At 41.5% G+C, this 24,392-nt stretch overlaps 1 long non-coding RNA gene across 3 annotated transcripts in view; it reads left to right on the top strand.

Moving 5' to 3' along the window:
* The first annotated feature begins 11,346 nt into the window (after positions 1–11,346).
* The window catches only part of LOC309623634, a 28,003-nt gene continuing 14,957 nt past the window's right edge, over positions 11,347–24,392 (top strand). For all 3 annotated transcript variants that reach the window (XR_014241434.1, XR_014241435.1, XR_014241436.1), the window contains exon 1: positions 11,347–23,485. This is a non-coding gene — a long non-coding RNA (uncharacterized lncRNA). The remainder of the gene's footprint in view (positions 23,486–24,392) is intronic.

Genomic DNA, 24,392 nt, shown 5'->3' on the forward strand with positions numbered 1-24,392 from the left:
AATAAAATAAGAACCAAAGGATTTTTTGCAAAGCTCTGTATGAACCAGTAGTCTCATATCACAGGTGAAAAATCAAATGCAGTCATAGGGACATTAACAGATTGCATTGTGTCAAAGGACATAATAATCACAGTGTACTTTATGCTGTCCACCATATTATATCCGTTTCTGGACACAACACTAAAAATGAAACAAATATTCCCCTCCCCCACAAAAGAAATAGTTGTTTTTTAAAAAAATTTATTTATTTAATTTATTTATTTTTGGCTGTGTTGCTGTGCGCAGGCTTTCTCTAGTTGCGCCGAGCGGGGGCTACTCTTCGTTGCAGTGCGCAGGCTTCTTATTGCGGTGGCTTCTCTTGCTGTGGAGCATGGGCTCGAGGCGTGCAGGCTTCAGTAGTTGCAGCACGTGGGCTCAGTAGTTGTGGCTCGCGGGCTCTAGAGCGCAGGCTCAGTAGTTGTGGCACATGGGCTTAGTTGCTCCGCAGCATGTGTGATCTTCCCGGACCAGGGCTCGAACCCATGTGCCCTGCATTGGCAGGCGGATTCTTAACCACTGCACCACCAGGGAAGCCCCAAGAAATAGTTTTTCTTGTTATAAGATGATTGGTTAAGAATCAGGCAAAACTAGGTTCCAATTTCTTTTCAGCCACTTGCCTAGCTATGTGACTTTGGGCAAATTATTTAATTCCTCTATGCCCTAGTTTCTTCATCTGTACAATGGGGATAATTATAGTTCCCGTCTCTCAGGGTTATTTAGGATAATTATATATGCATGCCAGGACCTGGCATCTAGATAAAACTCAATAAAAATAATTAATGTCATTATTAAAGTAAATATTTACTTTGAAAATTAGAATTTATACATAAGTAAGAGAATAAAAATATAACCATAATTTACTATTGTTAACTTTTGGATGTTTATGCATTTACTCAACATGATCTGAAAAATCATCCTGAGACCTGGTGATAGCTTAGGACAAATTAGCAGCCACCAAATGTGTAAAGGGCTGTTGTATGGAAGAGGGGTAGACGTATTCTGTGAGGCTCCAAATAACCACAGCAAGAGGCAAGGGTTACAATGAGAGCTGTCCAGCAACGGAATGGGCTGCCCAACACCATAGGCAGCTCCTTGTTACAACAAAAATTGGAATCTTAACTGGTGATCATTTGTCAGAAAAGTGATGGATGAAATGTCTACGTTGGAAGAGAGATCAAGCTAAACGGCTTCTAAAACTCTTCCTAACTCTAACATTTTACGACCTAGAAATACTTGCTGGATGTGTACATATGATTCACAGCCCACGTAAGATAATTTGTGTGGTTCTTACTGTAATACTGGGTGGTAAGAACAGTTCCAAATTTATCCCGTGAAAGTTAATCGGAAATTCCTAACCCAGGTCAGGTAGGATCTCTCCCTCATACAAAACTGAGGACGTACAACTCCACCAATTAATCCCATTCAATATGCAAAAAGAAATCAAAGGGAGGGGTGGGCCTGGAAAGAGTTTACATCTTATCTTCAGGTACTGTTTGTCTGCTTTCTTAATACTTGGGGTCTCTTCCTGGGAAAAAATTCTGACCTGGCAAAAATTCATAGTAATTACTTAGGGGAAAGGAAAAAGAAGAAACAAACAAAAAATACATTAATGTAGTTAGAAAAAAAAAATCTAAGAACGTGGTGCTGGTAGGAGAGAAGACTAAATGTCTCTATAAGACCCACCCAAGTGCTTTTGATGTCTGACCAATTATTATCTTATTATTCTTCCTGCTATAGATACAGTTGCAATTTATGTAACAGGATGTTTAAAAAGATTAAAGAGAAACTGTAGTAGGGTTCTAAGGTGATAAGAGTCCCTAGAATATGTATTTATGGACGTTTAGAATATAAGTTCCTGTACATTCTTAGAATAAACCATCTATTTGTTTTTCTTTTTTTAAAGAAACAAGTAAAATTTGTATTTCAATATGGCTGCTTCCTTCCCACAAGTGATATAGAAATAATAGAGCAAAGAGAGCAAACAAATAATACAGCAAAGAGAGGATGGTGGTGGTTCAATCTGTGATCTGTCCTGGTTTTTAATCAGCTTTGACTTTTGGGTCCAAAATATTTTATCCATGTATTAGATAAGTATTTTTATTTTTAAAATATATTTATTTATTTATTTATTTATTTATTTTGGCTGTGCTGGGTCTTAGTTGCGGCATGCATGGGGGATCTATTTCCCTGACCAGGGATCGAACCCCAGGCACCCTGCATTGGGGGCGTGGAGTCCTACCCACTGGACCACCAGGGAAGTCCCTAGATAAGTATTTTTAATTTATCTGAATTAAATCTGTTCATCAGAAAATGGATTTTTCTGGGACTTCCCTGGTGGTTTAGTGGTTAAGACTCCACGCTCCCACTGCAGGGGGGGCACGGGTTCGATTCCTGGTTGGGGAAATAAGATCCTGCATGCCGCACAGCACGGACAAAAAAAAAAGATTATTCTATTGTTCAAGCAGGAGAGTTGTGTGGAATTTTTGACTCTAATGACTTAATGTGAAGATGAAAGTTAAAGAAACAATTTTGGGTAGAGGCATTTGTGGAATAGAAGTTGAGATGAGTCAAACTGACTTTCTGTTAGAAGAATGTTACATAGGTGTCTCTAACTGAGAGAATGACTCACTGGTATTCAAGACTCTGCTGTGTGGGCTCTCCCTTATCTTACAACATAAATTGGCACTGGGCACCCAATAAAAGGGCTTAGGGGCATGTTCTCAGAATTTCTGAGAGTAGTCCTGTATAAATTGCCTATTAATTTCAAATCTTTCTCCTAGTAACCTAGGTCAATACCTAGTGTGGGCTTGCACACTCTCTCCCTCTGTATGTGTGTATGTATTTACTTATTTATCATTTTTTTTTCTGAACTTTTTTCTGTTTGCGAATAAGTTGTAGACATGATACCATTTTCCCCTAAGTAATGCAGTGTGTATTTCCTAAAAACAAGGACAATCTCTTTTATAACTACAGTGCAATTATGAAAATTAAGAAGTCAATACTGGTTCAATAATATGATGTAATCTACAGACCTCATTCAAATTTTGTTCAATTGTTCCAATAATACCCATTACAGTAAAAGAAAAATCCAGATCATACATTGCATTCAGTTGTCAAGTATCTTTAATCTCCTTCAATCTGGAAGAAATTTTCCACACTGTTTTTCATGACCTTGACATACTTGAAGAGTTACATGCCAGTTGTTTTGTAGAGTGTTCCTCAACTTGGGTTGTCTGATGTTTCCTCATGATTAGCTTCAGGTTATGCATTCTAAGCAGGAATACCACAGAAGTGATGCGATCACAGTACATAATATTAGGAGTTGAATCGTTCAATTTCTATTGAAGTTACCTTTAATGACTTGTTAAGGTAGAAACTGCTAGATTTCTCTATTTTAAAATTACTATTTTTCGCTTTATAGTTAAGTATCTTGCAGGGAGATACTTTGCGGTTACTTAAATATCTTGTTTCTCATCAAAATTTACCCACTAGTTATAGCATCCACTGATGATTCTTGCTTGAGTCAATTATTACTATGATGATTGCCAAATGGTGATTTTTTATAATTTTATCATTCCTTGTATATTTTTTAGTTGGCATTCTACAGTAAGGAAAAATGTTCTCTTCTACATGATTTGTTTGGCAATTTATTTATACCATTATGATTCATAGATTCTTATTTTATTCAGTGGGTTATAATCTGTTATTGACACTATTTTGATGCTAAAATTATCCCTGATTTGGATAGTGGGAGTCCCTTCAAACTGTCCTTTTGACATGTCTCCAAAATTCTTTAAGCTTCCTGACTTTATGACACAAGATATTCCAGGCTTTTCTTGTATTTTCCTAGCACGAGTCCTGAAATAAGCCACTGACCTAAGAATCCCTGGTTTCTTTAGTGGAGAATAGTATTTAGAAAAGTTCAGGTTCTAGGTGTGCTAATTTGTACTGGTGTGTCATTGCTTGTAGGCTCTCTCAGAGGACAGGCTCAGGCTCGCTTGCTTGCTCTCTCTCTCTCTCTCTCTCTGTCACACACACACACACACACGCACACGCACGCGCGCGCACACACACACACACACACACACACACACACACTTATAAAGCATTGTGCTCATATTGATATTTCCAATTCCAGTCCGGCATTGCAGGGTTCATTTTAGCATTCCCCCTTTCCACATTACAGCTCACTTCTCTGGCAGTGAGAAATCTGTGGAACCAGTCTTGACTATGGCACTTGGCCACACCTACATGCACTTTCCTGACTCTGATTCACTTTGGTGCAATCTCCTGCCATCCTAAAGCCAACCTGTAAGTACACACTGATGACAGGCCCCTCAGCACCTGAAGCCACTGATGTCTGTGCTTTGTAGCCAATGCTCATTGAGGTGGGATGCTGCCCTTCCTTCTTTTGGGGCCCTGATCCTGGCCGTTTCAGCCTGTTAAATAGAAATTCCAACTGGCAAAAGCACTCTTCACCTCCAATTTCCTCCATATAGTGACACAGCTGATCTGAAGGGGCTACTTTAAGGTCCTGATGGCTCACAGAGATTTTATGGAAACGACTCTTTTTTAAAATAAAGGGTTTTACATGCCCTTTATCTTAGCTCCCTTTCCCTAGGACTCAAATATGAATCTGGTCTGTGCCCAGAATCACTCCTCTCTCCCAACCCTGCCTTTTGGTCCTCTCTTCCCTTAGGATGAACTCGTTCTTAATCCTTCACATGCATGGAACCTTAGCAGCCAGGTCCTCCAAACATGTCTGAGTACCAGAATGTGTCAGCTTAAATTCTCAAAGCACCTCATCACATTTGTCATTCTCTTAAATTATTTGCATCAATAATTCAGAAACTCTCTTGAAGATGGAAGACTATACCACAGAAGCAGCACAGAAATGAAAGGACTGCAATCCTATCCCAAGGATCTCATCCAAGGAAAAGAACTCCTTCGTGATTCTCCTGGCTGGTGGAGACAGAGGGGAACCTGGAGGGCTTGAAGTGTGAAGACTGCCCTGAGCCACATTTAATCACAATGACACTATTGTCCGGCATGCATCTTGCAACACCATCATCAGGAAGTGGATGTTAAGTTGTTTTTCCAAAGACGCTAATGGACACCTAATCTATCATTCCTTCTTTGCTCTTGTTTCCAGCTGCAGGCCTCTGAAGGAGGACTGGCCAGGTTAGCAGAGTCTGTGGCTATGAGACTGAAGGGTATTAACTAATTTGTGCATAGAGTAAGCCCAAGTGTAATGACCTCAATGTCATTAATATTCCCTATTGAGTAAACTGGTCACAGACAGGTTACATTTGAACATTTCTTTGCTAAATGGGTATTTAATAACATGCAGTTACTTTGATTTGAGATAAAAATCTCCTGATTACATGAAAAATGTACATGCAAGGCAGATAATTCTGAATTAAAGCCAGAATATATTAAATCTTCAGTATTATAGACATTAGCAATAGGCTCTTTACCATGAATAATGAAATTATTTCCTTTACTAGAATGTAAGCTTCATGAGGGCAGGGAGCTTTGTTTTGCTCATCGCCCTATTCTGAGTATGAGTATGCATGACTTATAGTTGGAGCTCAGTAAATATTTGTTGAACAAATAAAAATGTTTGGTGGCATAATAGAAGAAAGTTTTAAATTATTAAACTAAACCTGACTGGGGGAAATGGGAATTACATGCCCCCTTTAAAGACATTAGAAATCATTTAAAGACAGCAACAACAACAACAAAACACCATGCTGATGAGACATGTCTGTGGGATGAATTCCCTTTATAAGCAGTTTAAGAGCTTTAGTTTAGATTTTATGTTGTTTCTGTGATTTAACATTTGCTCTTGAAAGGTTTGTATATGTGTGTGCATCTGTGTTCCATCAGTTATTGGCTGGACAATTTTAAGAATAAAGAGGCATATTTGCTACTCACAGTGGCGAGGAGACTTAAATAGGGATCACACTTAGAGGGCCCTTGTGCCCACCTGGACTATTCTGTGAGAGCTATCTGAAGCATTTGGGTTTTTTGGACTGAATAACTCAGACTCAGAGAATGAGCTACTGGGAGCAGCAAGAGAAAGCTCCTGGGATGAGGCCAACTCCTGGGTACTGGCTAGAGCTTCCCAAAGTAGGCGGACAGCCACACAGCAGAGGTTAGGAAACGGCAAGGTTCTCAGACCTGAGGGTATGGTAGAAAGATTATAGGACATGTCTGGTGGTGCAGTGGTTAAGAATCTGCCTGCCAATACCAGGGACACAGGTTCGATCCCTAGTCCGGGAAGATCCCACATGCCGCGGAACAACTAAGCCCGTGTGCCACAACTACTGAGCCCGTGTGCCACAACAACTGAAGCCTGCCTGCCTAGAGCCTGTGCTCTGCAACAAGAGAAGCCACCGCAAAGAGAAGCCCATGCACCGCAACGAGAAGCCCATGCACCGCAACGAAGAGTAGAGCCCGCTCGCTGCAAATAGAGAAAGCCCACACGCAGCAACGCAGACTCAACACAGCCAAAAAAAAAGAAAGATTAGAGAAAGATTAGACTGGGTTATCTACATGTCAATCATCTAGGATAGATGTAATGTCTCGTTAGCTTTCCTGGGACTATCAGAAAGGTCATTTAGCAGCACTACTATTGATACCCTAAAACTAGGATGTACAAAAAATATGTAACACTCAATTAATATCACTAATCCCATTTCGTTCTCTAACCCCTGACTTTCTCTATGGTGCTGGTGGGGTCAGGGCACTTAATTACGCTGGCCTCCCTTCTACAGTTTTTTGTGGGTTCACTAGGCTGAAACCATTGTGACATGAGAGATTTGAGAAGGAAATATGGACTTCACTCTGGAAGCAGCAAGTCTATGTGGCGATGAGCCTAAGTTTCTAATTAATGAGATTAAATGGAAGTCTTGATGGGACTTCCATGAAGGCAGCTTAAATAGAGCTCCTAACTATCACAGATTTCGAGTTCAGTTAAAAATTTTTTTTCTTCCTACACTGCGGTTTCTTTAAGTTACTCCAACCAATCACTAAGTCTAATAGACCTATACTCCCTAGTGTAGTGGAGGTGCGGAGAACAAATGGATGAAACTGTAAAGAGAAGTGCGCCCTGCCTCACTTTTACTCATGTGCTGCGCCCATCACAGGGAACAACGTCCTACAAAGAGAACTGTGTCCAGGAGTTGGGGCAGTGATCTGCATTGAGTGGTGACCCATGATGGAGCAAATCGCTGATGAAGAGCCTAGGACGCCGTGGGGACCTGGGAAGAGCACGTTACTTCCAACTAAGAGGAGGACAACTCAGAGGGACATTAACCAGTACTCCTCTCCTTCTTTCTCCACTTACGCTAGAATAAGGAGAGGGACGGGATAATTCTAACAATAATTACGATAACCGCTGTTCTTTTGGTGGGCGTTTAAATCATATAGGCAATATGACTAGTTATTACTTTGGTAAGATGTCATTAGGGGGTGGAAGATGATTATTTGTTCTTCAACAGCCTTCCCTCAGCCTAAAAGAGCTTTGCACATCATTATTGTTAACAGAGCATATGAGGCTTTAGCTAAAATAATCATATTTTACAAACTGAAAAATCTCTGATCTTCGTGATCTGAGGAGTAAAGAACTTCTGAGATAAAATGTGTAAAATCTGGACTATCTGAGATAATTTGACATATGGTTGCCACAACTAGAGCACGTAGGCAAACTCATGGACCTGTAATTACTTTCATACTCTTGAAACAGTAATTACTTATGGCCTCTCCTAGCTTAGAGGCTCATTAATGAAGGATTAGGTTCATTTTTCTCTCTCTTAAAGGTTAAAAAGTAAGGTTTAAATCAGGGAATGTGTTAGACTGACTATCTCTTTTCAGTTCTGAGTGGTCTTTATAGGCAATTTGAGAATCTATAGTGGGATCCATACAGGCACAAGGGAGTGGGAAAGTTCCTGCTACTTTTTTCCTTTCACTTTTTAATCATTAAAAATGATTCAGGAGGGCTTCCCTGGTGGCGCAGTGGTTGAGAATCTGCCTGCTAATGCAGGGAACACGGGTTCGAGCCCTGGTCTGGGAGGATCCCACATGCCGCGGAGCAACTAGGCCTGTGAGCCACAATTACTGAGCCTGCGTGTCTGGAGCCTGTGCTCCGCAACAAGAGAGGCCGCGATAGTGAGGGGCCCACGCACAGCGATGAAGAGTGGCCCCCACTTGCCGCAACTAGAGAAAGCCCTCGCACAGAAACGAAGACCCAACATAGCCATAAATTTTAAATAAATAAATAAATAAATAAATAAATAAATAAATAAAAATTAAAAAAAAAATGATTCAGGAGATTATTTGCTAAGTGAAGATCAACCTTGCTGAAATTCATTCCCAACTTTTCCTAGAGCTAGATAAATGCCCAACTGCTGAACACAGTAATTTCTAATTGACTCTCCTATTATTAAAGATCAAGTTGCAAAATATTCTGAGAGGTGAACTAAGCTGTATCCATACTCTCCTATGATGGAGGCCAGCAAAGTTGAACTAGGACCCTCTGCTTTAAGAGTGAAGGCCATATTCCACTCTCCAATGTTTCTATTGTTTCAGCCTAGTGAACTTTTACCCACAAAAGTCTTTCTTTGAACACTCTGATCAAAAACAAGGTCTTTAAAATTTTTTTTAGATTGTTTACTTACAGTTAAACCTTTAGACAGGAGGCCAACTCCCAGTGGTCAGTTTCAAATAGGTTAACTTTGGACTGAAGAGATTTTTTTTTAAATTAATGAATGAATTAATTAATTTTTGGCTGCGTTGGGTCTTCGTTGCTGTGTGTGAGCTTTCTCTAGTTGCGGTGAGCGGGGGCTACTCTTTGTTGCTGTGCGCGGGCTTCTCATTGCAGTGGCTTCTCTTGTTGCGGAGCATGGGCTCTAGGCGCACGGGCTTCAGTAGTTGTGGCTCGGAGGCTCAAGAGCCCAGGCTCAGTAGTTGTGGCACATGGGCTTAGTTGCTCCGTGGAATGTGGGATCTTCCCGGACCAGGGCTCGAACCCGTGTCCCTTGCATTGGCAGGCGGATTCTTAACCACTGCGCCACCAGGGAAGCCCTGAAGAGATTTTTTTTAGAAAACTCTGTGACTTTCAAATGATGCCAGGATACATGACTTTACCTGCTCTCCTGAAGTATTTCTTCTCTCCCAAGGTACACCTCAGGGCAGTACTGTGGGTTTAAGAGAAAAACGTGAATGGGTAATCTTTGTCCAGTACTGAAATGCGGAGTACAATTGATTAAGTGGTGACCCACAGATTTCCGTTGGAATGCTTAGGGCTGCAGGTGGGAGGAGGGGAGAGGAGGGAAGGGAAAGTCAGTGCAGCCATGTTGGGTGCCTCCAAGTTCCTTTATACATATAGAGCCTTCTCCTTGTGATTCTCACATGTATGTTTATATACTGCTGTCTCAGTATAGAGTCAAGGGTAAGGTTATAAAGGAAAAACAGTTACTGTCTTAAAAGGCTCATTCTTGTGCTTTAGAAATATTCCTTTCCTGGGCTTCCCTGAGAAAACTAATAAAGTTCAGATGCACATTTTGTCCAAGTAGTTCTTCAGCATTTGAGGAACCATTAGATAAGAAAAAAGATTTTGGTGGGGGGAATTCCCTGGTGGTCCAGTGGTTAGGACTCGGCACTTTCACTGCCCTGGCCGGGGTTCAATCCCTGGTGCGGGAACTAAGATCCTGCAAGCCACATGGCACGGCCAAAAAAATAAAAAAGAGAGATTTTTTTGGTACAAAATGGGTGGTAGAACAAAGAGAGGAACCTTTGGAAAACTGTTTGAAAATGATCATTTTGACTTCAAACTGCTGGTAAAATTGGTAGATTAATTGATTGATTTTTGTAATGTCACACTTATAGGAAGGCAATGTTTCTAGAACTCCCAAGTATTTGGAACACAGTCCAGGGATTAGATATAAATGAGTAAACAGCCATTAAAAAGCACATGCACTTTGCTCCTTAAGAGTTTTAAGTGCCCTCGTACTTCAATTCAATTGTGTATAAAATATAGGGATCAAGTATACAGACCAGAGATACTGAAAGCAGAAAGCAGAGTCGGTTCAGATGATCTAGGAGACAGTGCAATCAGCTGGATCTATTTAGCTCAGACAATAACTCTGGTGGTTATTAACAATAATGGTAAAGTTCCTACCATTTATTGAGTGCTTATTAGGGTCTACTGGCACTATTCTACATAGTAGGTACAAATATTATTACCCATTTATAGTTGAGAAAACTGAGACACAGATTAAGTAACTTGACACGTTGTAATTGACAGAAGCAAGTTCAAACCCACATCTGTCAGATTTTAAAACCTAAGTCTTACCTGTTTTGTTTTATGGCTACTGTATATTCTAATTCTAATTTTTTCTTAATATATTTTCAAAAAAAGACAAATCTATATTCCACATTGTCTGATAAAGAGCATAAAGAACTATGTAATATGTTTTAGGACATTATAAATCTAGTATGTATAAACTTGTTGGTATTTTAAAAGTAAGCTTCATATATCTAGAAATTTCAGTTATATGGAAGAGAAAGGACAATGCCTTCACTTGTTCATGTGTTGGTTCAAGGAAGGTTTGATTGCATATCTTTTATGTTTGTCTTAACCATTCCTTAAAGGACCCACTTTATGTAAGATTCCTTCACCTCTGGGGTGATTAACTCATCGAGGTTTGCATGGGACTTTTCCTAGTTTAGCACCCTTAAGTCCTGCACCCCAGGAAACCCTTCCCTCAGTCCTGGGAAAATCAGGATAGTTGGTCACTTTACCTTCACAATACATGTGGGTGCTTTAAGCTTGCTTTTGGATGATGGTGATGATTATAAATAGGCTCTGATAGGTTTGAGTCCTCTCTTGGGGAGAAAGACATAAGTTGTTGAGTTTCTTTTTCTCTGGAGCACCTCAAGTGATGGGGAAACTTTTTCCTGAAACCTCATTTTATTTTTAGTTTTTTGTCACTTTTATACATTTCTTTTGCATCCTGAACTAAAAATCTATCTCAATGAAGCTTCCACTCACATCCCCATGTGATTACACATTAAATATTTAAAGAATTCAATCATGCCCCCCAATCTTTCACCTTCAAACAACACGTCTCCTAACAATTCAACATTTCTCATTTTCTTTTACCATAATGATTACTCTCTTCTGAATATAGTTCAGTTTTTTTTGTTTGTTTGTTTCATTTTGGTTTTGTTTTTTTGTTTTTTTTTGACTGCGCCAAGTAGCAAGCAGGATCTTAGTTCCCTGACCAGGGATTGAACCCGTGCCCCCTGCACTGGAAGGGTGGAGTCTCAACCACTGGACCACCAGGGAAGTCCCTGAATACAGTTCAGTTTGACCCTAAACCCTCTTATATTGTCGTTTCTAGAAAGCTAATCAGCAGAGTATGTCACCTCCTTTGTCTAGAATCTATGCTTCCTTAATTCAGCTTAATATCTTAGTATTTTTCTTGGCAGTCATTAACTTAAGTTGAGTTCCTATCTACTAAAACTTCCAAGCATTTTTCTTATGTGCTTTTGCTATGCTATATTTCTTATCCTGCACACGCAGTTAATTTTTTCTAGCTCAAAGTAAAGCACCTTACATTTTACTCTGTTAAATTTTCAATCCCCTCCCCCCTTTTCTAAAATCACCCATTCCCAGCTTTGATTTACAGGTTTGATGAGCATACTTTCATGTCAATAATAGAACTGTTAAAGGACAAGGCCTTCACTGGGGATCCTTCCTTATTTTATATTAATCCACCAATTAGTCTTCAGGTACAATAATTCAACCATGTGAAATTAATCTAATTTGTTAATAACAATACATATTTACTAACTTTACCCCATACAAAACCAATGTGGCAGGAGAGTGAAGTCAGCAACAATAGAAAACGCTCTGTGATGATGAAGTATTTGCTGCTTCTGACAAAACTGTGGAATTGCTTTCTAGACTGCATGTTTTTCGACCAAAGAAGGCATTTCTCATTGTAATTCTCTGCTTTATTTACTGGGCTTGGCACTGAGTAAGTTTTGTTATTAAGGAAGACCAAATCTTCTCTCTTTTTTTTTTAAACACATTTGTTTATTTATTTATTTATTTATTTTGGGCTGTGTTGGGTCTTTGTTGCTGCGCGCGGGCTTTCTCTAGTTGTGGTGAGCAAGGGGCTACTGTTTGTTGCGGTACGCAGGCTTCTCATTGAGGTGGCTTCTTTTGTTGTGGAGCACGGGCTCTAGGCGCACGGGCTTCAGTAGTTGTGGCATGCGAGCTCAGTAGTTGTGGCTCACGGGCCCAGCTGCTCCGCGGCATGTGGGATCTTCCCAGGCCAGGGCTCGAACCCATGTCCCCTGCATTGGCAGGCGGATTCTTAACCACTGCACCACCAGGGAAGTCCAGGAAGACCAAATCTTCTCTTAAAGAACAAAGATTTGCCCTTGTTAAGGGTGTTCCAAAAATATATCACAGATTTCTTAGGTAGGTCCAAAAGAGGAGTTCCGAATAGGCTTAGGGAAACATATACAGTCTTCCAAATGTATTCCTCTAAAGGAGAGGACACTTTTCGGAAGGGTAAGTTTTGCTGTGTTTGTTAAGCCATCAAAGACAGTTTAACCTAGTAATCAAATACATTAGCTTTGGCCTGGTTCAATGCCCAGTTCTACCACTTTCCAGCTGTTTGACTTTGGGCAAATATATCAGCGCTTAGCATAGTGCCTGGCATCTAGTGAGAGCTATAAAAATAAAAGTAACTACTATTTATTAAGCATCACTTTATGTTAGGTATTGCATGAAGTGCTTAACATGCTGTCTCATTTTTTTCCAAACAATTCTGTGTTGAGGACACTTTTGTTATCCCCAAATCACAAGTGAGAAAAATTGAAACAGAAAGATTACACAATTTGCTTAATTTAAAAATGGAAGAAAGGATATACACCAAGTCTCTCTGACTCCAGACCAGGATCTCAAACACAATTTTATCCTGCCAGTCCCTGAATATAGATAAAATGTTCACTAGGTCTTATAACTTTAGGAGTATGAGTAGGAAGGATACTGACTACCAACCAGTCAGGGAGCTTCCAGGGACCCCAAAAGGTCCTCCACGGCATAGTTTTACTTTGATGACTCACCAGGGTGCAGTTCTGGTCCTCAGTCCTATAAGCTTAGAAATTCAATCAATTAACACATAGACTGTGGATTCATCTCCCAGAGCAGACTCAAGCTTCCAGAAACTGGTATTCAAAATCAGAGCACCAGTTTATTCATAATGAAAATTATGAATAGAAATAGAAATATAATAGCCAAGGGCTAAAACATTCATGTCCTGTGACCAGCACCTGAGAATCAGATTGTAAGAGTAGGTTGCTTGCAGAGCATGGAATCAGAAACAAGGGTGTCTGTTTTATGTATGAATGTTTGATAGAACCAAACTCATCCAACTCCAATTTACTTGCCTGTAGAATTGAACAGATAACCCAAACACCTAGGATGTACCTGCACAGAATAGGTGTTTAATAAGTATGTGCCAAATAAATGAATGAATGAAGTACTAGCTATATGTTGGGAAGCACTCCAATCACTTTTTTTTTTTTAAAGAGTTATATTTTTTTTGTTTTTTAATTTACTTATTTATTTATTTATTTTTGGCTGTGTTGGGTCTTCGTTTCTGTGCAAGGGCTTTCTCTAGTTGTGGCAAGCGGGGGCCACTCTTCATCGCGGTGCGCGGGCCTCTCACTATTGTGGTCTCTCTTGTTGCGGAGCACAGGCTCCAGACGCGCAGGCTCAGTAATTGTGGCTCACGGGCCCAGCCGCTCCGCGGCACGTGGGATCCTCCCACACCAGGGCTCGAACCCGTATCCCCTGCATTAGCAGGCAGATTCTCAACCACTGCGCCACCAGGGAAGCCCTCCAATCACTTTTATATACAGCATTTCACTTAATTCTCACCCCCAATCTTTTTTTTTTTTCACCCCCAATCTTTGAGCCAATTCCTCTTATTACTTTCTTTTAAAAATGAAGAAATTGGGCACAGAGAGGTTAAGTAATATACCCTTCATCACATAGCAAATGAACTAGGATTTGAGTCCAGGTGGTGTCATTCCAAAGCCAACAATTACTACTATATATATAAATACTATATATAAAACAGGCAAACAATAAGGACCTGCTGTATAGCACCGGGAACTATACTCAATATCTTTTAATAACATATAATGGAAAAGACTCTGAAAAAGGATATATATTATATATATACCTATATATTATATATGTATAACTGAATCACTTTGCTGTACGCTTGAAACTAACACACTATAAATTAACTATACCTCAATAAAAAAAGAAATGATAAAAAATTAAAAAAAGAAAAAAAAAAGAATTGAACAGGCCATTGTAACCTCTCACCTAAAAACACTTGGATAAACACCGCCAGCATTTGCTTCTTTTTTTTTTTTTTTTTAATTTTATTTATTTATTTTTGGCTGCATTGTGTCCTTGCTGTGCGTGGGCTTTCTCCAGTTGCAGCGAGCGGGGGCTACTCTTCATTGTGGTGCACGGGTTTCTCATTGCGGTGGCCTCTCCTTCCTGCAGAGCACAGGCTCCAGGCACACAGGCTTCAGTAGTTGTGGCACGGGGGCTCAGCAGTTGTGGTGCATGGGCTTAGTTGCTCCGTGGCATGTGGGATCTTCCTGGACCAGGGCTCGAACCCGTGTCCCCTGCATTGGCAGGTGGATTCTTAACAACTGTGCCACCAGGGAAGCCCCAGCATTTGCTTCTTAGACCCTCTTTTCTTCCTGTTTTTAGGGATGACCAATTCTTTCCTGAATTTAGGTTAATTTTTTTTTCAGGTTACAGCATAATTCTTCTTTAACTAAGATTTTGATTGATTGATTGGATTGATTGATTGCCGCACGGCTCCCTGACCAGGGATTGAAGCTGAGCCCTTGGCGGCGAAAGCGCCAGAGTCCTAACCACTGGGCCACCAGGGAATCCCCAGATTTTGAACAACTATACTTTGATCCATTATGCATTGATTTGAAGGTTTAAATCTAAAAGGGCAAATTTAGTTCCTGGTTCTTAGGGGAAAGTCCTCTCACTGAGGCCCAAAAGTACTGACAGCAACAATAAGAGACAAGACCCCTCTGGCGGAAGCTGCCTTCTCCTTCCTGAAGGTTTTGTTGGTTGGCTCTCTAGCTTCAGAAACAGAGACTGTTGCTATCCATTTTCGTCCATCTACTGAAAACTAAAATGTAACAAAAACACTGTTCTGCAGCTACTGTAGAGATAGACTGCTTGGAGGAAGATTTACGTGGCTCTGCAGACTCCTTCGGCTGTGCCAGCTCTGGGGGAGTCGGGTGCACACGGTGTTAAGTGACTTTTTTCCTTGGCTCTTTGCTGTAGGTCCAGGCAGCTACAGCAGCAGCAGCCATTCCTACTCTCATGTAGAGCTTCCAGAATGCCTGGGAGTCTCCTGCTGATAACAACATGGAATTTGTGAATTCCTTGCAACTAGTGAAGAGAAGGCTGGAAGCCCTACTGGCTAGAGCAGTCAAGACTTAAAGGAGGGAGCGACTTCCCTGGCGGTCCAGTGGTTAAGACTTTGCCTTCCAATGCAGGGGGTGCGGGTTCAATCCCTGGTGGGGGAGCTAAGATCCCACATGCCTCCTGGCCAAAAAAGCAAAACATAAAACAGAAGCAATATTGTAACAAATTCAATAAAGACTTTAAAAATGGTCCACATCAAAAAAAACCACAAAATCTTTAAAAAAACAAAAGAAAGACTTAAAGGAGGGAAGCTGCTCCCAGAACCTTTGGGCCCAGGGTAATTGCAGAGTTTAAAGTCAAGTAATGGGTGCCTCACTGCCTACATGTGCTATGCAGCAGCTCTGAACAGCAGGTGATGACAGGGAAAGAATGGTGTGGACAAACTCCTCTCTCTTCTCCTTCTGCAGGTGAGGGTTTTACACATCTTCAGGGTACAAGGAAAAGGAAGAGGGTCCTGCCAGAGCAATATTTTACCAGCACTACTGGGCTGCCACATTGGAAAGGTCAAGAACTGAAGCCCTTTCGAGGCCTACCATTCCCAGCTCCGTTCTGCCGGATGGAAAGAATTTCAGGTAGACCCAGAGCTCCTGGTGCATAAACACAGGACACTGGGTAGACTCGATAATAGCCACAGCCTCTCCCTGGAGAGATCTCTAGGTGGTGCTGGGAGAGGGGTAGGGTGAATCAGGGAAGTCAAGCCACTGGTACTGATTCTCTTCACTGAAGGCCAACCAGGGGACCAGACTGTCAGGTCCACCCCCTCGAAGTATCATGATTTACCATATCCCACTTTCCCCAACAATCATACATTAAAATGACGCTCCCAACAGTGACTGGGGGTTAACTGAGTAGAAGACTTGGCCCCTTCATGACTCCAGATTCTTGCATGGAGTTTGTTTTCTGAACATTCCTCTCTGTACGCTCCCCTCCCTACCCACTGAGGTATATTCCCGATCTTTCTCCTGTATCTTTGGCTTGGCTCAAGCCTCTGATCCCTCCACTGTGGAGACTAAAAGCAGGGAGATGGCCAAAATAGGCAGTCAGGGAAGAGCACAGGCATTCCTATTGCATCTGCTCAGTCTCTCAGCAATCCTCGCGTCATGGAACCGCTCAAGTTTCCAGGCTGGGGACAGAGAGAGAGGCTCCCCTTCTTCACTCCCGGTGTGAGACATGGAGCAAGGTCTCTCAGGGGCTGTCTCCTGAGTGTGGAAAGTCATAGATACTGGTGTTGAATGTGGGTGTTCTCCGGCGGCTGCCTTCTGGATGTAATTCCTCAAAGCTGTTCCCTGGGTCTGTTTGAGGCAGGATCGAATGACTGTGCTCCCAACATGACTCCTTGCCCTTTCTCTCATTGTCATTGGCTCTCATGGGAGTTGTTGCTTATGGTTGCACAGGTAACACCTATTATTGTTGTTGTTGTTATTTTTAACACTCAAAAGAACCGACACGCAGGGTTGAAAGATTTCCACAAAGCCAGGCAGTAACGACAGGCGACCACTTTGGCAAGGCTTGCTTGACTGATTGATTTATCAAAAATATTTGTTGAGTATTGGCGTGTGCAATGTGGATGTGCAACTTGATGATGTGGAGGGAAACAAAGATGGGTGAGAAAACAAGATTCTCTTCTCCAGGAGGTTGCATTATAATGGAGGCTTAGCTGCACATATAAATCACTGAAATATAAGGTGAGGACAGAAAGGCAGGTCACAGTTACCCTCTCCACACCTGGAAAAGTTGAAGGAGAGCATTTTCAACTGTCAGGCCACCAGGCAGATGCCTGTTCATCTCCTGGGGTAGTCTGATTCTGTTTTTGCCTAAGAAGCCAACACTAAGGTTAATAAAGTCAATTGTAACATGTTAAGCACCAGAAAGTAAATACTTCGTAATGCCCTATGTGCATATAACAGGAGCTCAGTGTGTTATCACTTTCTTTTAAATGGATCTCTTTTAAATGAATGAAATAGGTTGACCACCATTCACTTCCTTTTTATGAAAGGGAAAGAGAACTAGAAAAATAGAAGTGAGAAGTAGAAGCTGCACTTCCCTTCCCTGTTCCTCAGGGCAACTAACAAGAGAACAAAAAGGGTTCAGTACCAGGAATAAAGTTGACTCATACTCTTAGGCTTTCTCTCCTTTTAGAACACATTGATTGAAGACTTGGAATGGGGTAACGTTCATTCTCATAGGGAAACAGATGAAGTCGCCAGGGAAGAGAGGGTAAGGAGGGAACAGGGAAAATGAGGTGAAGGAACAGGAGGCAGCGGCTGCTGCACCGCTTTTGACAGTCTCTTCATCTCAGAAGAAAAGGCTGCCCCCCGGGAAAATTATATTCCAGGCAGAGTGATGAGGATGAGTAGAAATCATATATATTCTGGCCCGACATCCTAGGGGAAGAAAGTAAGTCTTGGGACAACATGAATAAATACATCTTTGTGGCCTGGTACCAGCCCAAGGTCCACAGGTCTAGAAAACTGAAAAACAAAATCAACAAGAGTATAGGCCCTAACATACAGAACTAGTAGTAAAGAGAGGAGGTGGACATCTCCCAAGGCAGGAATCACAGTGAGTGCCATTGAGTAACCTTAGGTCAAGAGATGAGAACCAAACATCCAGGAGATGGCCCAAGGTACATGGAAGACTAATATAGGACAAGGACATCATACCTCTTCCACAAGTGCACCTCAAAATAGTAACATGAAGGAAAACAGGGCATGGGGAACTCTGACACTGGGATCTGGCTTTCTAGATAAAGGGGTAAAAATGATGTCTTATCCTCCAGTAAATTCATTTTTTCTGTAACATCTGTCAGTTGTCTTTACACTATTTAAATATTGATGTTTATTTTTATATAAACTATAAACTAGTTGAGGGCAGTGATCATATATTTGTACCTTTGATGGTAACTAGCTCAGTGCCTGTTCTTATTAGGTCACTAAGAAACGTTGTTTGATTTAATGTTATAGGAGAATTGGACTTCAAGGGTCAACAGCTGCAAGGGCCAACAATCCATAGGTCTGGCCAAGAATTTCCATGAGGCAAGGCAACGTTTGGCAATTACAAGGGCATTCCAGTGAAGTGAAGAGGAGTGCCAGATTTTGCAATAGTTCTGCAAATAAGATAGATTTTCTGGAGTGGCTGGTTTCTCGGAAAATTATGTGCTGAATGGCAAAAAGTAATCTAGGTTCTCATCTTTAGAGAGATCATATATAATCTGTACCAGATTCAAATAGGAAAGGGTGACATTAATAAGTTTTCTTAGATCTATATAGCATTATGCTAGGTACTGCACATGAAGAACATTTTATTTTATTTAATTTATTTATTTTTGGCTGCGCTGGGTCTTTGTTGCTGCTCATGGGCTTTTCACTAGTTGCGGTGAACGAGGGCTACTCTTTGTTGCGGTGCTCGGGCTTCTCGTTGCGGTGGATTTTCTTGTTGTGGAGCACGGGCTCTAGGTGCACAGGCTTCGGTAGTTGTGGCTCGCAGGCTCTAGAGCGCAGGCTCAGTAGTTGTGGCGCACGGGCTTGGCTGCTCCGCGGCATGTGGGATCTTCCCGGACCAGGGCTCAAACCCGTGTCCCCTGCATTGGCAGGCGGATTCTCAACCACTGTGCCACCAGGGAAGCCCTGTAGAACATTTTAAAAAGTAAGATGCTATTACTATCCTCAAGTTTAAAACCTTAATGTAGAGTCAATGTAAATATAAACTAATCAGAGAACAATATGAGCGTTACACTGAGTTATAAATTAAACATTACAGCACTGCTGTTGGAGGTGTCCTAAGATGGTGGCCTTGATATGGGTCTTCAAGACCCCCCAGTTTTTGTGGATTTTTGCCCCTTTGAGGCTTTAAAAGTTATCCTGTGGACATTTGAAATATAATAAAGTTTATTGCTTTAGACGCCACCCCACTCCACCTCACTCCCGCCTATTTGTATTTCAAGATAGCATTTCATGTACCTGGTGTAACAATGTGCTTAGCTCTTAACTTTGTAACGCTCTAGGCTTTGAGCTTGAATCTATAACCCTAACATGTAGTTTCAGCTTCACTCAATTCAAGGACTCAAATTCTTCCTGCTAGAAGAACATGAGGAGACTAGGTCACTAGTTCAATGATTCAGTCTCAAAGGTAATCGAGCTTTCAGGGGATTCCGGTCTTATACTTCTATTCCCCAGAACTAGATTTCTTGCTGGTAACTTCTCCTCCCGTGAATAGAGTTACAGCCCCCAAAACTATATTCTTGTCACTGGGGGCTCTGTTTTCTATGGTTTTTTGGATGCCAACTTTATGCACATCTGAATCGGTTCACATTGTCTAATGCTCGCTTAGATTAACACCCTGAATCTTGGATCCATTTTGGACTTTTACCATAAGTAAAAACTTTCTGCATGGTCCTCGGGGGCTAGTTTTGGCACCAGAGTCACAGAGAAGGCAGTACACTGGTAGCCCAAGGGTCTCTTATTTCAAGTGTTTCTGGCTACAAGGCAAGAAGAGCAAGTAAGAGGCTGCAGTTCTGTGACAGGCTCACAGTCATCAACTTGTTTGTGATCCAAACAGTAGCACAGATGATTTCTGTTTTAAGGCATGAGACAAGGAAAAGAGGTATTTTAGGAAAAAAACTTAATACAGCATTAAGTGGATTAGATAGCAAGATGATCAAGATACTACTTGTCTCAGCATTTACATCAGATCAAACGAGATAATGCAAGCAAAGCACCCAGCACAGTTCCTGGCCCTCAACAAACATTAGTTCTTTGTCCTCTGCATATAAATTTTACAGTTAAAGTGCTTTTGCATACATTAAATCCCCTCCTAAAACCTTCGGAATTAGGTATTTCCCCAAAGAGTAGTGACTTGACCCCTGGAGCAGCTCACCTGAAAAACCACAGGGCTGAGAGTCAGACTCAGGTCTTCAGACACTAAAGCCAGTTCTCTTTCCTCTTAACCCCAGACCCTTCTTAATGCATTGCCCTAGATTTAAGATTGTGAAGGCTTGGACTGGAGTGCTAACAATGGGATGGAGATCAGAGAATGATGTGAGCTCCTGGGTAGCTGAGCTTTTGGGGGACTTATTATTATATATCCTTATTTGTAAAAAAGACAATACCTTATCTCTTCCAAGATACATCTATTTTCACATTTTAACATCTCTGAAATTGAGACAATTGGTCTTTTTCAGTTGTTTTCACTGCTCAGCAGTTTCAGTGTAGTTGCTATTGTCTGCTCATCCACAAACCTGGTCGTTATTCCTGATGGTGTGACTGGATAACTGAAACCCATGGACGTTTTAGTCAAAAAACCATTTAAGCACCATTAACACAAGAAATACAAATCTTAGTTGTTGCCTGAAAACCTTCCCTTGACACCTTCCAGTAAGATCAAGAAAGCACCAGCATCAGAACATGTAGAATGGATGTCAGAAGCTTGGAACAAAGTCTCAGAAGAAAAATGGTGGAGCCCTGCTTAAGGAATGCTGCATCGCCAGTGCTCTTGATGGCACAGAGGGTGATACTGTATTGAAAATACAGACATCAGTGGCTCAGAGTTGAAAAGTGATTCAGAAGAGAGACTCTGGGGCTCCCCTGGTGGCGCAGTGGTTAAGAATCCGCCTGCCAGTGCAGGGGACACGGGTTCGAGCCCTGGTCCGGGAAGATCCCACATGCCATGGAGCAACTAAGCCCATGTGCCACAACTGCTGAGCCCGCTCTCTAAAGCCCATGAGCCACAACTACTGAGTGCACGTGCTGCAACTACTGAAGCCCGCGTGCCTGGAGCCCGTGCTCTGCAACAAGAGAAGCCACCACAATGAGAAACCCACGCACCACAACAAAGAGTAGCCCCTGCTCGCCACAACACCTAGAGTCAACGAGAAGGTATTTGGGTAAGAATGTATTTGAAGTTGGCAAACTCTTTCTCAAAGTAATTAGATCACATGAAATCTTTTCTATGGGAGCTTAATGATTCTTTAAATTTACGAAAATATTAGGAAACACAGTACTCAACTCTAAAGCCAGTTTGGAGTCTAAGTTTTACTTAAAAATGAACACAGACTGCAATCTTCCTAAAAATGATTGCTTAGGGAGTTGGAAATAATTTGCCATGATGATAAGAATTCAGATTGTGATATGAAAAGGCAAACCATAGTCAGGTATGGGGAATTGAGCAATAAGTAGCAGTTCTTTTGGCTCTAATTCAACACCTGTTCTTGATATCACCTGCATGATCAGGAAGGCACAGAGAGTTCAACACCGATTTTCACAAAGGAATCTCAAAGTAATTATAAGATGTAATTCATCATTCATTCAACAAATGTTTATTAAAGCACCAAATATGTGCAAAGCACAATGCTTCGTGGAGAGTCAGGTGCAGAAGACAGATATGATTCCTACTCTAATGGAACTTAAAATCTAATAGGGAAGATAGACACTGAACAACTATTATCATAAGCATGACACAGGTTGCAAAAAGGGAAGTACCAGATGCTATGGAGTGATGAACTGGGGGACTTCTTGGTTTTGAGAAGTAAGAAAGTAGGATTAGGAAAACTCTCCTCAAGAAATTGAGGTTTCAACTTAAACCCAAAGGGTAAAGAGGATTTGGCATTGGACAAGTGAGGGAAGGAGAATTCCAGATGGAGGGAATACCCTGTCTACACAACCCCACTATGAAGTCACTCAGGATTACATGCTTTATCGTATAGCTGGAGAAGTGGTAGAAGAACAAAGTGATTTAAACAATGTTCAGAGAACATTGTTTAACAAACAACTTGATTAGGACCATAGGCCATATTCCTTACCTTTCAGGGCAGAGCACACAATTGTCTCTTTCCTGACTCAAAACAGTAGCTGAGCCAGTCACCCTTTGTTTTTGTTTTTTTTTAATTAATTAATTAATTATTTTTTTGGCTGCATTGGGTCTTTGTTGCTGCACACGGGCTTTTCTCTAGTTGCGGCAAGTGGGGGCTACTCTTTGTTGCAGTGAGTGGGGGCTACTCTTCGTTTCAGTGTGCGGGCTTCTCATTGTGGTGGCTTCTCTTGTTGCGGAGCATGGGCTCTAGGCGCACGGGCTTCAGTAGTTGTGGCACATGGGCTCAGTAGTTGTGGCTTGCAGGCTCTAGTTGTGGTGCACAGGCTTAGTTGCTCCGTGGCATGTGGGATCTTCCCGGACCAGGGCTCGAACCCGTGTGCCCTGCATTGGCAGGCGGATTCTTAACCACTGCGCCACCAGGGAAGCCCAAGCCAGTCACTCTTATAACCCACCAGGCACATCAACCAGCCATGAACTAGACTGATTTAATAGATATAAATTTATAGCCTGTTTCACAGTGTGCAGGATGAGAACTAAAGAGCCCTAAATGGCTTTCATGCAGGAAGAGGGTAGAGTGTAGTGGCCGAGAGGGAAGCTTCATTGGTGAGAGCCAAGTGCTAAAAGCAGCTGCTTGTGACATTTCCATCAGCAGTCCTCCCTCCTTCATTGTGTATGAGATACACATCAGATGTTTTGGTTTATGATTTCAGCTTCAGAGGACATACCCTTTGAGATCTAAGCTCATGTATCTCTCCCTGGCATGGTTCCTGTTCATTAACTGAATACTAAGCCCATCTGAGACTGATAACTAAATGCTGAGAATACTGGAACCTCTTTCTCCTACCTTCAAGGAGGTCTGGGATCTTGTGGAGTGGTTAAGTCTTTGGCCCAGGTACCTAGTTGCTGTACTTGCTAGAAAGTGACAAAGCACAGGCTACCAAAAAGATTCTGTCCAGATGCCAGAACCATGTCAGACACAAGGTCACATACAGCTGCTGTCTTCTGTTTATATCAGCCAGAGGACAGTGTATTTTGTTTCCTTTGGAAGACACAGTAGAGACTAACTCATGGAGGTCCCAGGTAAGCCCCACTTTATCTGTTAGGTAGACCAGACCTATGGAGGGCAAGTCTGTGCCTTTTCATATTGTGTACACCTCTCCAGGTAAATAAAGTAGAAAAAAATCTATTATTTACAGGGGAGATAACAGAGGAAAGCCCTTACAGGCTTTTGCATCTTTGATTTAAGAGCACAGATGCTGATTTAACTGAGATGTCAGCAAATGAAATGATAAGTTTGCATACCACCTAAGAATCTCCAAAAATTTAAAAGTTCCTGATATTCTGATCATTTAAAAATATATTACTTTAGAGATTTCCATTAAGTATTGGTGTTGAAAACTGTTACTTGCTTCCAAAAACACTGGGTCAGATAATCGCTTGGATTACTTCCCCAAATTATCTCATGCGACTATGAAAACCATTGTAAAGTAAATGCCAAAGGGTTTTCTTTATAAAGAACAAAAATTACATAATGTTGACAATAATCTGTTCTGATCTAAATGACAGCAGTCTCTGAGCACCAAGGCTGCTTGCTTTATCGTTAGGAAGCCACATTTAAATGAGTTTTGTGTCAGAAATCTTTTCATAACCAGATATTAGACCCAATTTGAGGTGACTTGAATGATGGATTTGCTTTGAAAGGAGGGTGTTAAAGCGAGTAGTGAGATGATATCAGGGCTTCTCAGTCCACGTTATTACCTCTTATAATCAGTCTGTGGCCTTGAGGAAGGTAGCTGGGTAAAAAGGGAGGATGTGAGAGATATTTAAATCAGCATCATGAAGTTGTATTTATAGGTGTTGTTTCAAATGGGCTACTCTGAAGATAACTACAGGGTATGGGTATTTTTTTGGGTGGGGGAGGCAAGTGCCAATTCAGAAACAGGAAGAAAAGCTACGTTACTATGTTATTTAAGATACAGTAAAATCC

The sequence above is a fragment of the Balaenoptera borealis genome (assembly GCF_965194805.1).
Source record: "Balaenoptera borealis genome assembly, chromosome: 1".
Lineage (NCBI taxonomy): Eukaryota > Metazoa > Chordata > Mammalia > Artiodactyla > Balaenopteridae > Balaenoptera > Balaenoptera borealis.